This window comes from Hevea brasiliensis, chromosome 12 (assembly GCF_030052815.1).
Source record: "Hevea brasiliensis isolate MT/VB/25A 57/8 chromosome 12, ASM3005281v1, whole genome shotgun sequence".
NCBI classification, from domain to species: Eukaryota; Viridiplantae; Streptophyta; class Magnoliopsida; order Malpighiales; family Euphorbiaceae; genus Hevea; species Hevea brasiliensis.
The window spans coordinates 620,331-635,256 of NC_079504.1; positions in this window are offsets into that span (position 1 = coordinate 620,331).

Sequence of the window (14,926 nt, forward strand, 5' to 3'; positions counted from 1 at the left end):
CATCTTTATTTTTATCTTTTTTTTTGTTTAATTATTTTCTATATAAATATTTATTATATTTAAAATAGATAAAAAAAAATAAAATTAATACTCCTTACAGATCTACACTAAAATATGATGTTCTCTGTGACTTCTGTATGTGCTTGATTCTTGTTAATTAAATAAAACATGTATCTTTATTAAATTCAAATATCCGATTACATAATTTATTTAAAAAATGAATTTTATAAAATTTGTAAAATTTAATTAAATTATGTATTATTTTCAAATGAATTGTATTTTTTAAAAACCTTCAAATGAATTACTATAATTAAAATTTATTCTGATAAGTTGAGAAAAGGAGATTTGAGGTAGTTTGGTTATATGAAGCGTAAACATACGGAGTCTCCAGTTAGATAAGTAGAGCACATTAAGCTAGATGATAGAAATAAAAAAAGGGATAGACCTAAATTGACTTGTAGGAGAATAGTACAACACAATCTATAAGTATTACACATTTCTGAGGATTTAACCTAAAATCATTTAGAGTGAAGAAAGCAAATCTATATAGTCGACTCCAAATTTTTGGAATAAAGGCTTAGTTGATGTCACGACCCAACCTATGGGCCGGACCGGCACTAGGACCTGGGCCAGCCTAAAGCCCCCGAGGCCCGTAGTAAGTCTAACTGTTCATTAACCCAACTCTAAGGCCCATTTGGGCCCAAATTCAAGAAACCAAACGGACAGAGTCCGGCCATAAAATGAACTTTCCAACGGGGAGTTTTCGACTCATCTGACCTGTAAACACAATAACTACTCAATTGGGGAGCTCAGCTCACCCTCCACATACTCATCAGCATAAAAATAAATGGGAGCTCAGCTCCCTCATCCAATCCATCAAACATGCATAGAATATTGAGTGAGCGTTCGACTCAGAGAGTAAAATATCAATTTTAACCATAATCTCTATAACTATCTAGAACTAATGTAACCTGTGGAGTGAAATGCAACATCAACAACATTTTCACATCATAACATCAAAAAGGTAATTTGGAGCACTCACACACCCTGATTATCAATCATAATATATGGGAGCTGATCCCCTATACAGCTCTCTTAAATCCAACCTGGTGCCAGCGAAGAACTCAAGCCGGACTTTCTCTTAATAAACCAAATCGGGGGTCCCAGCGAAGAACTCAAGCCGTGACTACCCCCTGAAGGATCGGGTCCCAGCGAAGATCTCAAGCCGTGACTACCCGTCCTATCCATAGTCTACATCACATCACACGCACGCCAACGCACGCACACTGCTCCAAATTTCCACAACAACATCCATGGCACTTTAACAGTTATGAATGCAACATAAATCGTGCCTAGAGTTTAACTACATAAATATATGCATATAAGTGATGCATGGGCATGCTTGAACATATAATAATATCGAAATTACAATTAAAATTAATATTTTACTCACAGTACACCGATGACTATTGTGGCTGCTGGATGCAGAAAATAGCTGACCTCGATCACCTAATAATTAAATTATAAATTTATTAGTACTAAGTTAAGATAAAACTCTAAAGAGGCAATAGACAGTCTAATTCATGCCGGAAATCCGGCAGAGTTACCTGGGACTTACCCAACCTGCAAAAAGGCTCAAATAACACTTCTAAATTCTCAATTTTCACAATCACATCTCATCAATATCACATGACCCCTCCTGGGCCCTCCAAATCAGACAATACTAAAAATCTTAAAAATTACGTTTTAGTCCCTATAATTGACATTTTGTCAAAATCTACTCAAACAAGCTCTAAAAATTCTAAAATTTTTGCCCCACGGTCCTTAATAATATTATAAGACTATTGCAAAAGGAATTATAATTTTTAGATCATCCACGAATATTTTATGAATTTTATTCTAAATCGATATTAGTCGAAAATGAGCAACTTGGAGTTCGGGTTTACCTATGCCAATTCTGATACCTGAAACGCGTCCAGAACATCTGAAAATGCTAGGATTGACTGTAATATTGACCACGTTCTGAGACTGGCCGTCGGGCAGCCGGATCTGGCTGAAAATGCAGTCCCGACGCCGGTGAGCTATCCTCGATCCGATCGCACCTAAATTAAGTCCAAATTTTGTTAATAATTATCATAAAATTATTTTTAAATTTTAGAAATCGAAAAAGTTCAAAAATCTCACCAAGCGATCTGGACCGTTCGATTATTGCCTTTTTCAAACGGTGTCCGATCGGAGCGGGACCAGTCCTATCTCGAAGATCTCGTCGTCCTGAGTCCATCGGTGGCCTCGGATTTTCGATCCGACGGTCGGATCGCCGGAAAAGTGGCCGGAAAGCCACTGCCGTCACTTTCTCTCTCCTATTTCTCTCTCTTCGAAACTCGCCGGAAACTCCACCATTCCGGGCATGGCTGGTTGGAAAATGGAGCTGGGTTCGTGGGGGGTTGGTGGCACCTTGGATCGCCGACGTTGGTGGCCGGAATCAGCCGGAAAACGGCCCGCTTCTCTCTGTCTCTCTTCTTTCTTTCCTTCCCTTTCTTCTCTCTCTTTCTCTTCCTCCCTGCCGCCTGCTGCCGTGGCTGTCGCCGCCTGACACCGTCCTGAGGTGGGGGAGTGCCACCGGTGCCTCGCCGGTGCTGGTGCTGGTCGGAAGCGAGAGGGAGAAGGTGAGGGGGAGAAGGTGACGCGGGGGAGAGGGTGAGGGGCTGTTGCGTTTTAAGTTCTGCAGTTTTTTTTTTTTTCTTTCTGGGTTGTTACATTCTTCCCCCCTTAAAAAAAATTCGTCCTCGAATTTTCGAATAAATAAAGAAATAAGGAAAAGAAGATTATTAGGACAAGCACAATCATTACTCCTCCAGCTATGCAGAGATTGATAAAACATTTATTCTTCAAAATCTTCGTATATTATATATGACATTCTACCGCTCGCTGATTCTACAACAGTGTCCTATTTGTCATCATCTCTTTCTAGAGGGCTTTTATCTTGTAACTATTTATTGATCATTTTTCTGACATTTCAAGTATTCGCTATACCTCACTATTCTAGACTTGATGTCTCATAACTTCAATCAACTTTGGTGCTTACCTCACTTTTATTATGCCCCAACATGTCTCTTAGTGACTTCAGTCATCATTCCTTTGTTTTAATAATCTCTGTTTCCCCAATGACATAACTTATGTTCCTTATTCCATGGTATCCTATGAGTAGCTTTCCTGTAGCACCTAATCTAGGCATCTTGTTCGAGATCTTCACTCTTCTTATGACCTCAGTGGTCAATACCTATAAATCTTCTCACTCCTATGATACTTCAAATTTTTAATCTCTTTTGTGTCATTACTAAGGTACTTAGACCAACCTCTATCCATCTTATGTAACTAGTCAGGTAGAGTCCCCTCCAAGGGCCAAGTGTATCATTTATCAATATTAGAAAGTGGACTGGGTCTCTCCTTCTAGGTAACAAAAGTGTTTATATTCTCTGACAACTCAATCCATGCGACTTTATCAATTCTCACTCCTCCTCTGGAATGAGAATATCTAGACTTCTTCCTAAAACTTCTTAGTATGTGGCCTACTTCTGACACATTGGCACTCAGATCGAGGCTCTACTACTCCTTTAATCTATTATCTTATAATAACTTGTTTTAAACATCTCTTAGTGTGTTCCTAGCATACCTATTCCTCCTTATCCTTATCATTATAACTAGCTATACCGAGCTTTCTTCCTATCCTTTGGATCTTATCCATTTCCTTTTCCTATTTCTGCTATTGTTGATATCTTTTCAACCTGCTGCACTTATTCCTTAATCTTAATCCTATTTCATCCTTACACCTTTTCCTTCAAAGATGTCTATCCCATCATCAACTTTAACTTTCATTTTGTTTCTTAGTCTTATCTTGATTACTAGTTCTATTACTTCAGGAATTCTAACCTTACGATTTACTCCTACCAGCACATTCTTCACCTTATGTAACACTTGTAATTAACCATAGAAAATTTTCCTTGTATCCCCCTTTTCCCAACTTAACTATCAGAACATTATCCTTCCCTACCAGCCTTAGTAGGAAATTGCTCATCCTGGATGGATAAGAGCCCCATAAACTATAAGTTCCATCTGAACTAACACGGCTGTGGGAAATATGGGTCATGCCTTAATTCCAAACAAGATACTTTACGTGTTCATTCTCCTTAATATAATCACATATACTTCCATAGCTTTCTAAACTTCAACCTCAAATTACCCATCAGCAACAATTTCATCTACTGAAACTCATCCATAAATAGTACTTCATCTAGCTCATAGTTTAAAACAGTCGCAAGCCTTAGTAGCTAACTCAATTTAACTCCTGAACCCATCAAACAAGGTCCTGAATGTCCCCTTCCACACTGTGCACAAGGTGCCAAGGAGGATCCTGAACTGCACCAGGCTGCATGTACCCGGCGTGACCACTTCTTTGGATCCGTACCACGTGCGAATCCTCGTGGTTTGTGTCTAAAACCACTCTTCTTGTTCCTACTCTTTCCTCTGTAATTAGTTTGGCCACCACTTTCCGTAGTGCCCATGTGGGGAACACCTGAAGAACCCTCTGCTCTGTTTTTCTTTGCTCTTCCGCTGTCATCCACAGCATAGCTAATCTCAATCTGTCTGGCTCGATCAACCACCACATCAAAAGACTGATCAGACATCATGGCCAGGTTCGCATACCTCCTGTCAAGTCCCTTTAGGAACCTCTTCACCTTCATAGTTTCTGTAGCTACTACTGTAGGGGCATATCTGCTCAATTCCAGAAGTGCAGAGCATATTCATCTCTGCACTGCCATTCTGTCTTAAGGCCTCAAAGGCCCACTGCTTCTGATCTCTGAAGCTTTCTGGCACAAACCGATTGATGAACAGTTCCACAAACTGAGTCCACGACAAACCCTCCATCTTGGGTAACACGTAGTCATTCATCCATTGTCTAGGCATAGGCCCCATGACATGCTGTATACACTCTATAAGTCTCCTATCAGTCAACTGCAACTCTATTCCTGCCTGTCTGCAGGAATCCAAAAACCGATATACATCGTCTGACACATCATAAGTACCAGGCACCAACTTCTTGAAGTTGATGATCTGTTTGTAAGGTTCTCCTCTTGGTGCGGTGAACTGCTGCTGCTGTGGAGGGTGGACCATATACTGCGCCATCATATCGATGGTTCTCTGCAGACCAGCTAGAGTAGCTGCCATGGAGTCCATGGGACCCTGTGCCATAAAAGACTGATCCTGTACTAATGGCAGCTGCTCTTCTACTTGAGCAGCTCTAGGCCTCCTACCCCGTCTCCTCGGGGCAGGCGCCTCATCCTGTGCTGACACCTCGTCAGGCACATCCAGTTACAGTGCGATGGCAGCTCTCCCGCTTCTACGCATTTTCACGAAATTCACAGACATTAGCCCACAAAATTCAAAGCGCACATTACAGCTCTATAGACTCATATTTATACACAATATATGGAGCAGAGACTAGAAGCAAAGATGACAATGCAAGACGAATGTGGACCCTACTTTCCGCATGTGACTCCTATTAGACTCTTCTCAACATTTTAGACAAACATTCCTTAAGAATCTGGAGCCTAAGCTCTGATACCACATTTGTCACGACCCAACCTATGGGCCGGACCGCCACTAGGACCTGGGCCAGCCTAAAGCCCCCGAGGCCCGTAGTAAGCCTAACTGTTCATTAACCCAACTCTAAGGCCCATTTGGGCCCAAATTCAAGAAACCAAACGGACAGAGTCCGGCCATAAAATGGACTCTTCAACGGGGAGTTTTCGACTCACCCGACCTGTAAACACAATAAATACTCAATTGGGGAGCTCAGCTCACCCTCCACATACTCATCAGCATAAAAATAAATGGGAGCTCAGCTCCCTCATCCAATCCATCAAACATGCATAGAATATTAAGTTTACAGGTCCAAAATAATAATTTAGTTTACAGACCCAAATCAAATAAACATTTCTAACACATGCGGAAATTCTAAGATTTAACAAGTTTATACAAACATTAGTAATCGACCTGCGAGGGAGAAAGCAGGTTAACCTCAAAAATATCCTCCTGTGGCCTGGAAAAATTTTTGAATAGGAGTGAGCGTTCGACTCAGAGAGTAAAATATCAATTTTAACCATAATCTCTATAACTATCTAGAACTAATGCAACCTGTAGAGTGAAATGCAACATCAACAACATTTTCACATCATAACATCAAAAAGGTAATTTGGAGCACTCACACACCCTGATTATCAATCATAATATATGGAGTGATCCCTATCTGACTCTCTTAAATCCAACCTGGTGCCAGCGAAGAACTCAAGCCGGACTTTCTCTTAATAAACCAAATCGGGGGTCCCAGCGAAGAACTCAAGCCGTGACTACCCCTCGAAGGATCGGGTCCCAGCGAAGATCTCAAGCCGTGACTACCCGTCCTATCCATAGTCTACACCACATCACACGCACGCCAACGCACGCACACTGCTCCAAATTTCCACAACAACATCCATGGCACTTTAACAGTTATGAATGCAACATAAATCGTGCCTAGAGTTTAACTACATAAATATATGCATATAAGTGATGCATGGGCATGCTTGAACATATAATAATATCGAAATTACAATTAAAATTAATATTTTACTCACAGTACACCGATGACTATTGTGGCTGCTGGATGCAGAAAATAGCTGACCTCGATCACCTAATAATTAAATTATAAATTTATTAGTACTAAGTTAAGATAAAACTCTAAAGAGGCAATAGACAGCCTAATTCATGCCGGAAATCCGATAGAGTTACCTGGGACCTACCCAACCTGCAAAAAGGCTCAAATAACACTTCTAAATTCTCAATTTTCACAATCACATCTCATCAATATCACATGACCCCTCCTGGGCCCTCCAAATCAGACAATACTAAAAATCTTAAAAATTACGTTTTAGTCCCTATAATTGACATTTTGTCAAAATCTACTAAAACAAGCTCTAAAAATTCTAAAATTTTTGCCCCGCGGTCCTTAATAATATTATAAGACTATTACAAAAGGAATTATAATTTTTAGATCATCCACGAATATTTTATGAATTTTATTCTAAATCGATATTAGTCGAAAATGAGCAACTTGGAGTTCGGGTTTACCTATGCCAATTCTGATACCTGGAACGCGTCCAGAACATCTGAAAATGCTAGGATTGACTGTAATATTGACCACGTTCTGAGACTAGCCGTCGGGCAGCCGGATCTGGCTGAAAATGCAGTCCCGACGCCGGTGAGCTATCCTCAATCCGATCGCACCTAAATTAAGTCCAAATTTTGTTAATAATTATCATAAAATTATTTTTAAATTTTAGAAATCGAAAAAGTTCAAAAATCTCACCAAGCAATCTGGACCGTTCGATTATCGCCTTTTTCAAACGGTGTCCGATCGGAGCGGGACCAGTCCTATCTCGAATATCTCGTCGTCCTGAGTCCATCGGTGGCCTCGGATTTTCGATCCGACGGTCGGATCGCCGGAAAAGTGGCAGAAAGCCACTGCCGTCACTTTCTCTCTCCTATTTCTCTCTCTTCGAAACTCGCCGGAAACTCCACCATTCCGGGCATGGCTGGTTGGAAAATGGAGCTGGGTTCGTGGGGGGTTGGTGGCACCTTGGATCGCCGGCGTTGGTGGCCGGAATCGGCCGGAAAACGGCCCGCTTCTCTCTCTCTCTCTTCTTTCTTTCCTTCCCTTTCTTCTCTCTCTTTCTCTTCCTCCCTGCCGCCTGCTGCCGTGGCTGTCGCCGCCTGACACCGTCCTGAGGTGGGGGAGTGCCACCGGTGCCTCGCCGGCGCTGGTGCTGGTCGGAAGCGAGAGGGAGAAGGTGAGGGGGAGAAGGTGACGCGGGGGAGAGGGTGAGGGGCTGTTGCGTTTTAAGTTCTGCAGTTTTTTTTTTTTTTTTCCCTTTCTGGGTTGTTACAGTTGAGTTGAAAGTATTCAAATAAATTATTATAATTAAATTTTATTGAAAATGCATTAATTATTTTAAAACAAACACTAGGTTAATATTGTTATGCTTATTGATCAAGCTCATCAACATTATGATGATTTTAGTACCCATTGGAACCCACTTTCCTATCTGATTTGCGCATGAATTGTTGTTGTTATTATTATTTAATTTAAATTAGATTAGATTTAAATTTGTACTGAAAATAATAACAATATGTATAATGCGTGGTAATGGCAAGACAAAGATAACGGGTGCCCAATCATATGATAATTTGGTCCAAGCATGCTGCCTTAGTTTCTAATTAGCAGTAACTTGTACAAGTCCATTCAATGGTTTTAACTCTGAAGAAGTCCAAAAGCTTGGCGTTGTATGACTTTCCCTTTTTCTCTTTCGTTTTCTTTACGACAAGAGAATGGTGGTCACATATAATTGTCTCCATTGGTGCAAAAATTTGTGGTGATAAATACTCATGATTTTATGTACACTTTAATTAGGCCTGGGGTACCAAAATGATTTCTTTTAGGCTTCCTTTTTTTTTTTTTTCTTTTCAAGTATCAAACGAGTGGAAATTTAAAATAATTTATATAACTGAGTAATATGCATTTAGTAATATGCATTTAGTTGTTAGATTAAACCAGTTAATACATATCAATTTGGAAGATGAATATAATTAAATTATTAAATTTAAATAATAATTCTTTTATATTAAAAAAATAAAATATATATTTAATTATTAAATTATTGACTCAATAACATTAATTCAAAACTTAATTAATTGAAATAATTATTTGAAAACAAGTAAATATATTTAGTTATGTATAAATAATAATAATAATAATCAGGGGTGGACATTAGCTGGAGTTGAAATCTTATAATAACAGCATGCCTTCTCATTAAATTAAAAAAAAAAAAGAAAATAATTTACTTAAATGAATTCATAATTGACACCATTATTGGTATAAAAACAATTGAATTTCAGTATAAAAAAAATGTTTTCATCATACATAAGCACAGATCTACTGAATAATTTAGGAGTCCTATTATTGTTATTATTATTATTATTATTTTCTTGTTATTGACGGATATTAAACCCTAGAACTAGACAACGCACCCATAAAAATGTATTACACCACTGATATCATGATATATTCTTCTCCTTTTTTATTAATTAAGAGTCGTAAAAGATGAAAATTTCATGTACAATTTTGAATGAGAGAAATAAATAATTTATTTTATAATAGAATCAATTATATTTTATATGCCACAGAAGATTCGGATCTATTTTTTTCTAGTTCTTTGATAAAAAGATTAATTTTTTTTATTATCTTTATATATATATATGTATATTGTCTGAAGATGATTGGCCCTGCCGCTGGGGTTAATATGATGGGTTACGCTAGCCTGGAGCAGAATGCAGCTTGTGTCCATTTCCGGCCAAGGGCTAGGACATTTATCGTTGCGGTCCGAGATTTGTTTTTGTCAATTTTGAATTCTTGATGAGGCCGTGGCTTAACAGCTGTCACTATCAGACTTATTGAGAGAGTAAGGTCGAAGTAGAATGATTATGACGCGAGGTTTAGCTTGTTATTGATGAACAAAGGATAAAGCTATTCTACGTTCGTCGATTTTCCATTTTGATACGAGAAATTATCATACGCTGGTAAAAGATTATATTAGGAATGAGCATTTTGGTGAATGGATTTTATGGATAATTATTATACGCTTATATTTTTATAAAAGTTATTATTTTGTTTTTTATAAAATTTATTGATTTTAATTTGATTATATAAAAATTATTATAATTAAAAATTAATTCTTTTATTAATTCAATTATTATTCTCACCGTCAAATCTCTAACTTTTCTTCTCTATTTTATTTATTAACAGGCTAATAAGTTTATCTAAAAATTTTTTATTTCTAATCATAATAAATTTTATAAAATTAAATTAAAATTTAATAAATTTTATAAAAAAAATAAAATTTAATAATTTTTATATAAATGTTAATAAAATTAAATAATTACATATAATATTTTCCTAAATTTCAGGCTTTAAACATGAAGCTCGATAAACTAACGGTTGAGAGAATGCCTTAATCATGGTTCAGGAATTGACAATAAAAAGCCTTAATCCTTGTCATCTAATCAATTAAATTCAAATAAATTCAAAATGAGAACTTCAAATTCCATGTGTCGTGGTTAATGTCCTACCTTGGTATATAAATATACAGGACACAACAATAGATGGAAGCAGAAATTAAAATTAGTGGTCAGGCTCAGGCATCCCATCTTATAAGAACTAGGGGTAAGGTAAGTTTCTAAGTCTAAAACTAGAACTCTGATTCGTATTCCAAAAGAGAAATTGTAGCCAGTGAGGATGAGCCTTTAAATTAGTGGTATTGACACTTGAAGTTAAATAAACCAAAAAAAATGGAGTGGTAACCGAAGGTTTGTCCGATTAACTCAAGGCACATTTGCGGCTGCAGAGAGGCTTCAAGGGGAGCGGTGGGTTCCAGTTTAGGATGATGATGATTCCAGCCAGTGTTTCGAGTGGAAATTGGTTAATAGTACCTTTTCTAGCTTAACAACCATTGAGGAGAAGCCAAAGGAAGCTAGCTGTAACACCCCTATTTACATAGTCTGATATATTTTACTGTTTCGGTGATCGGTGTCGATCCGGACAATTAAGAAAATTATAACCACATCTAAGGCACCTAGATAAGCCATGAATGCAAATAATTAGGGATTGATAGATAGTTAAGACTGACCTTCTCGGGAAGTGACTGCGAGGTCAGTCTTAACCCGAATTCTGAACCGAAAAATGTGACACCGCGGTCCTAAGGACTATGGCGAACCTAGTTGAAAAGAGAAAATCATAGAAAAAGATTGATAAGTAGGTCAAATAATTAGGTCAAGATTCTGGAAGAAACATTGGATTATTTGCAAACCGGATTAATCCGGCGAGGGACAATTTGGTCAATTCACCCCTGGAGGTGACTCCTGACCTAACTGTCTAATAAAATCGGAGAAATAAAATTTCAGAACAGGAAATTAAATTAAAGAAAAATGAAAAATAAAAGGAAAAAAAAAAGAAAAGAAATACAAAGTGAATTATTGCATCATCATGATGTCAAAACTCATTTTAATTTTCCCACAATTTTTGACCAAGTTAATGAAAGTTAATTACATATAAAATAACAAAAAGAAAAGAAAAATCACTCATCTTCTCTCCCCACTCACTTCAGCTGAACCCTTTCCCATAGCTCCTCCATTGCCAACATCCATGAAAGCTTGAACTCAAGCTTGAAATCCCTCACTTAACCTTAATTTTTTCCCATAATTACTTCATAAAAGCTTGTTATCTCAACTTAAGAAGGAGATTGAAGAAGAAAGAGAGAAGAAATTGTTTGAGTGAACTCTAAAGTTGAGGTAAGAATTTAAATTGAAATTTTTAGTTTAAAACATATGTTTTGAGTTAATTTAACTTAGATTTTAACTTAAATTCTAACAAAAACAATTGTTGGGGGATTAGTTATGATTTTCGGCCAACTTATGAGGGTGGATAAATTGCATGAATTTGATGGAAGTGAAGTGGTAGTTAAGTTGAATTAGGTGTATAAAGATTGATTATGAACTTGAATTGCATTAGTTAAAGGAATTGAGAAATTAGGGTTCTTAACCTCTTGAAAATTGGGAAAAATTGAGGAAATGGTCAAATGATGTAAATGGCCTTAATGGAGGTTGAAAATGGTCAATTGAGACCATTTGTAGTGTCTGTGAATTGGTAGAATGAGATTTCAATTCGGATTGGTTAGGGTTCATATTCTAACAGCTTGACCTAGGTCCCTTTTAGGGACCAAAACTAAAAATTTACCAACCCAATTGGTATGAGGCTAATTGGGAATGAAATTAGACACATAAAGACACATTTTTCATTTAGGAAATATGCCCAGAAAATGACCATAACATAGTGAATAATTAGGTCAAACTCGGGTGTAATGCACTGCCACTGTACCAAAAATGACCAAATGAACAGTATGGCCATAACTTGAGCTATATAGGTCCAAATGACCTGATTTTTGTGGCATTGGAAAGGTATGACATAGCACTACAACTTTCATGAAGAACACTAATCCAAATTCTACTAATAACTAAGTCATTTTGCTACCCAAAGTTAATAGTATAAAACTGTCAAAACCAAATTTGGTGCCCAGAAATCTGGATTAGACCAATATGGCCAGCAATGTTCAAATGGCCATATCTTGGGCTACAAATCTCCGAATGGAGTGATTCAAAAAGAGAATTAAAGCTAAGACAATAAAGAACAATTTCTATGAAGACCACTTAGCCAAATTCCCACAGCAACATGACCAATGGAACAGTGCAAAATAGGACATCAAAACTGAAAATTTGAAATTGTGCCTAGGAGACCTAAAAAAATTGAAAGGGGCAACCAAAATTAACAAATTAAGCATATTAGATAGACATAAGTAATTGTAAATTTATTTATTGGATTTATTATAAGTTGTGATACTGAAACACTGTAAAATTGTATGTTTCAGTTGAAAAGAATACTAGGAAAGAATCTGAATCACCAAGTCAAGGCCTAGAGGCGACTGGTACGAGGTTTGTGCACAACATAAAATATTCTTTAAATTTCTTTTTGCAAAGTACATGAAATGAATTGTGATTTATTTATATTGCAAAATAGTGATTGAAATGTACACTATGCTTTTGATCTAAATTGTTGGAAATTTAATGATATGTGTTTTAATTGTCAGTAAATATTTGGTAAATTGTTAAGATAGTTTTGAAACCACATTGTCATGACTATATATCTGAATGCCTCATTAGAATGACTAGTGGGAGGAATTAGTTTTGAATGTTGATTCCCTCTCTGGTTGAAGTGTTGAGGTGTGTGCCAGTAGAGGAAGAAATTGAATGGGCACCCATAGATTGAGCTAGCTAGCTTTGAGATTCCTCATAAGCCTCCGGCTATTGAGATGAACATTATTCTGATGGCATGATATAACTGTGTGTTTTTATGAAATCTGTTTTGAGACTTCCTAAATGAGACTGTTTGGACTAAAAATTTATAAATTATGTTTTGTATCTGTTTTTCATGTTCAGTACCATATTTGAATAAATGTAATTTGATTTATGCATAAAATGTTATTTTAGTATGTTGTGCACCACTGAGTCATAGTACTCAGCGATAGCTTTTTATTGTTGTCGCAGTGAAGAGACTGGTAGAGCAGCTGAGTGAGCTGCTAAGGACTGCTGTGCTACTTTTGGATATTTTGTCAGGTATAAATTTTATACTCTGATTGTATATATTTATTTTGATATATGTAACTGTATGTACATGTGTAAAATGGTCTTGAGCAGTTTGTACAGATTTTGTAATAATATTATTTTGGATTTTCTGTTGTAAAAATTGACTGATGTATGTAAATTAGTTTTTCTTCAATAACTGTGTATTGTGAAAATATTTAACTTGAGAATTACTTTGAATTATGGAGCTTGGAAGAAATTGTAATGATTTGAGTTATGATGGTGGTTGTGATTTGATGAAGTGTATTTTTTGAAGTGTTTTCCACAGGTAAAAATTTTCGGTTTTTGCAAATACTGCCAGCACTCTGCCGAAATTTTTTAAAATTTGCAGAAAAATAAAAATAAATAAAAATTCTCACCACTTTTGTAAAGTAATAAAATGGTTTTAAAATCTCTTGTAGTATACTTAATGAGTTATCGGTAGGTGAAGTTTGATAGTTTATTAGGTATACTACGGAATCATGTTACGCCTTACAGAGAGGTAAGGTGTGACATGTTTTAGTGGTATCAGAGCAAATTTTTAAAGTATGTTTTTACTTGTGAATTGTCTATTTCTTCGCTAAGTACAACTGCTAAATGTCCTTATTTATTATATACAGTACATTACATTATAAATATGAACTAACGGAGGGAAATATCCTTGTGTTATTTGTTCAGGAGATATCCTAACCCCAATTTGAAATGGAAGAAGGGGATCGCTCAGTTGAGCAGTTAGTAGAGGCTGAGGCCCAAGGGGAAGCCCCAGCTCTCCAAAATGTTAGTGGTTCAGTGGCACCGACCCCACAAATGCCGCAGTTTCCTGCACAATTCACCCAGCAGATGGCTGCTATATTCCAACAGATGGCTGGAAGTATGCCTGCTCAAGCTCCACTTCAGTCACCTGCGGTGCAACCTCAAGCTCCAGCCAGACAATATGACAAGCTATTGAAATATGGGGCTACAGAATTCGAGGGTATAGTAGACCCTCTAGAGGCAGAGCAGTGGCTGGAGAGAATGGACAGAGTATTCAAGAAACTGCACTGACCGGATGAACTAAAATTTGAGTATTCAGTGTCTTTACTGCAAGGGGATGCCTATGATTGGTGAAAGACTATCCCCCACAGCTTGGTAGAGCCTCCAGTATTGACCTGGGATGACTTCATTAGAGAGTTCAAACAGAAATATGTCCTAGATGCATATGTGGATCAGAAATTGCAAGAAATTTTAAGTCTGAAGTAAGGGAATCAGTCTGTGGCAGAGTATGAAAGGGAGTTCTCCCGCTTAAGCCACTATGCAGGGAGTCTCCTATCTACCAGCAGAGAAAGGTGCAAGAGGTTTGAAACTGGCCTGAAGCCCAATCTGAGGATGCAAGTGGTTGGATTCAGACATAATAACTTCTCTGAGCTCATCTCTCAAGCACTTGAGTTATAAAGAATTGAGTCAGAAGGGACACCAGTGAAAGAGAAGACAGAGAATACAGAGAAATTAGAAAAAGAAAAAGGTGAAAAATTAGTTGAGCAAAGTTCCAGTGGTAATACTGGAAAAAGAAAGAAATTTAGGGGATCAGGCAGAGGTGAAAGGTCAGGCAGAGGTAGATTTTCTG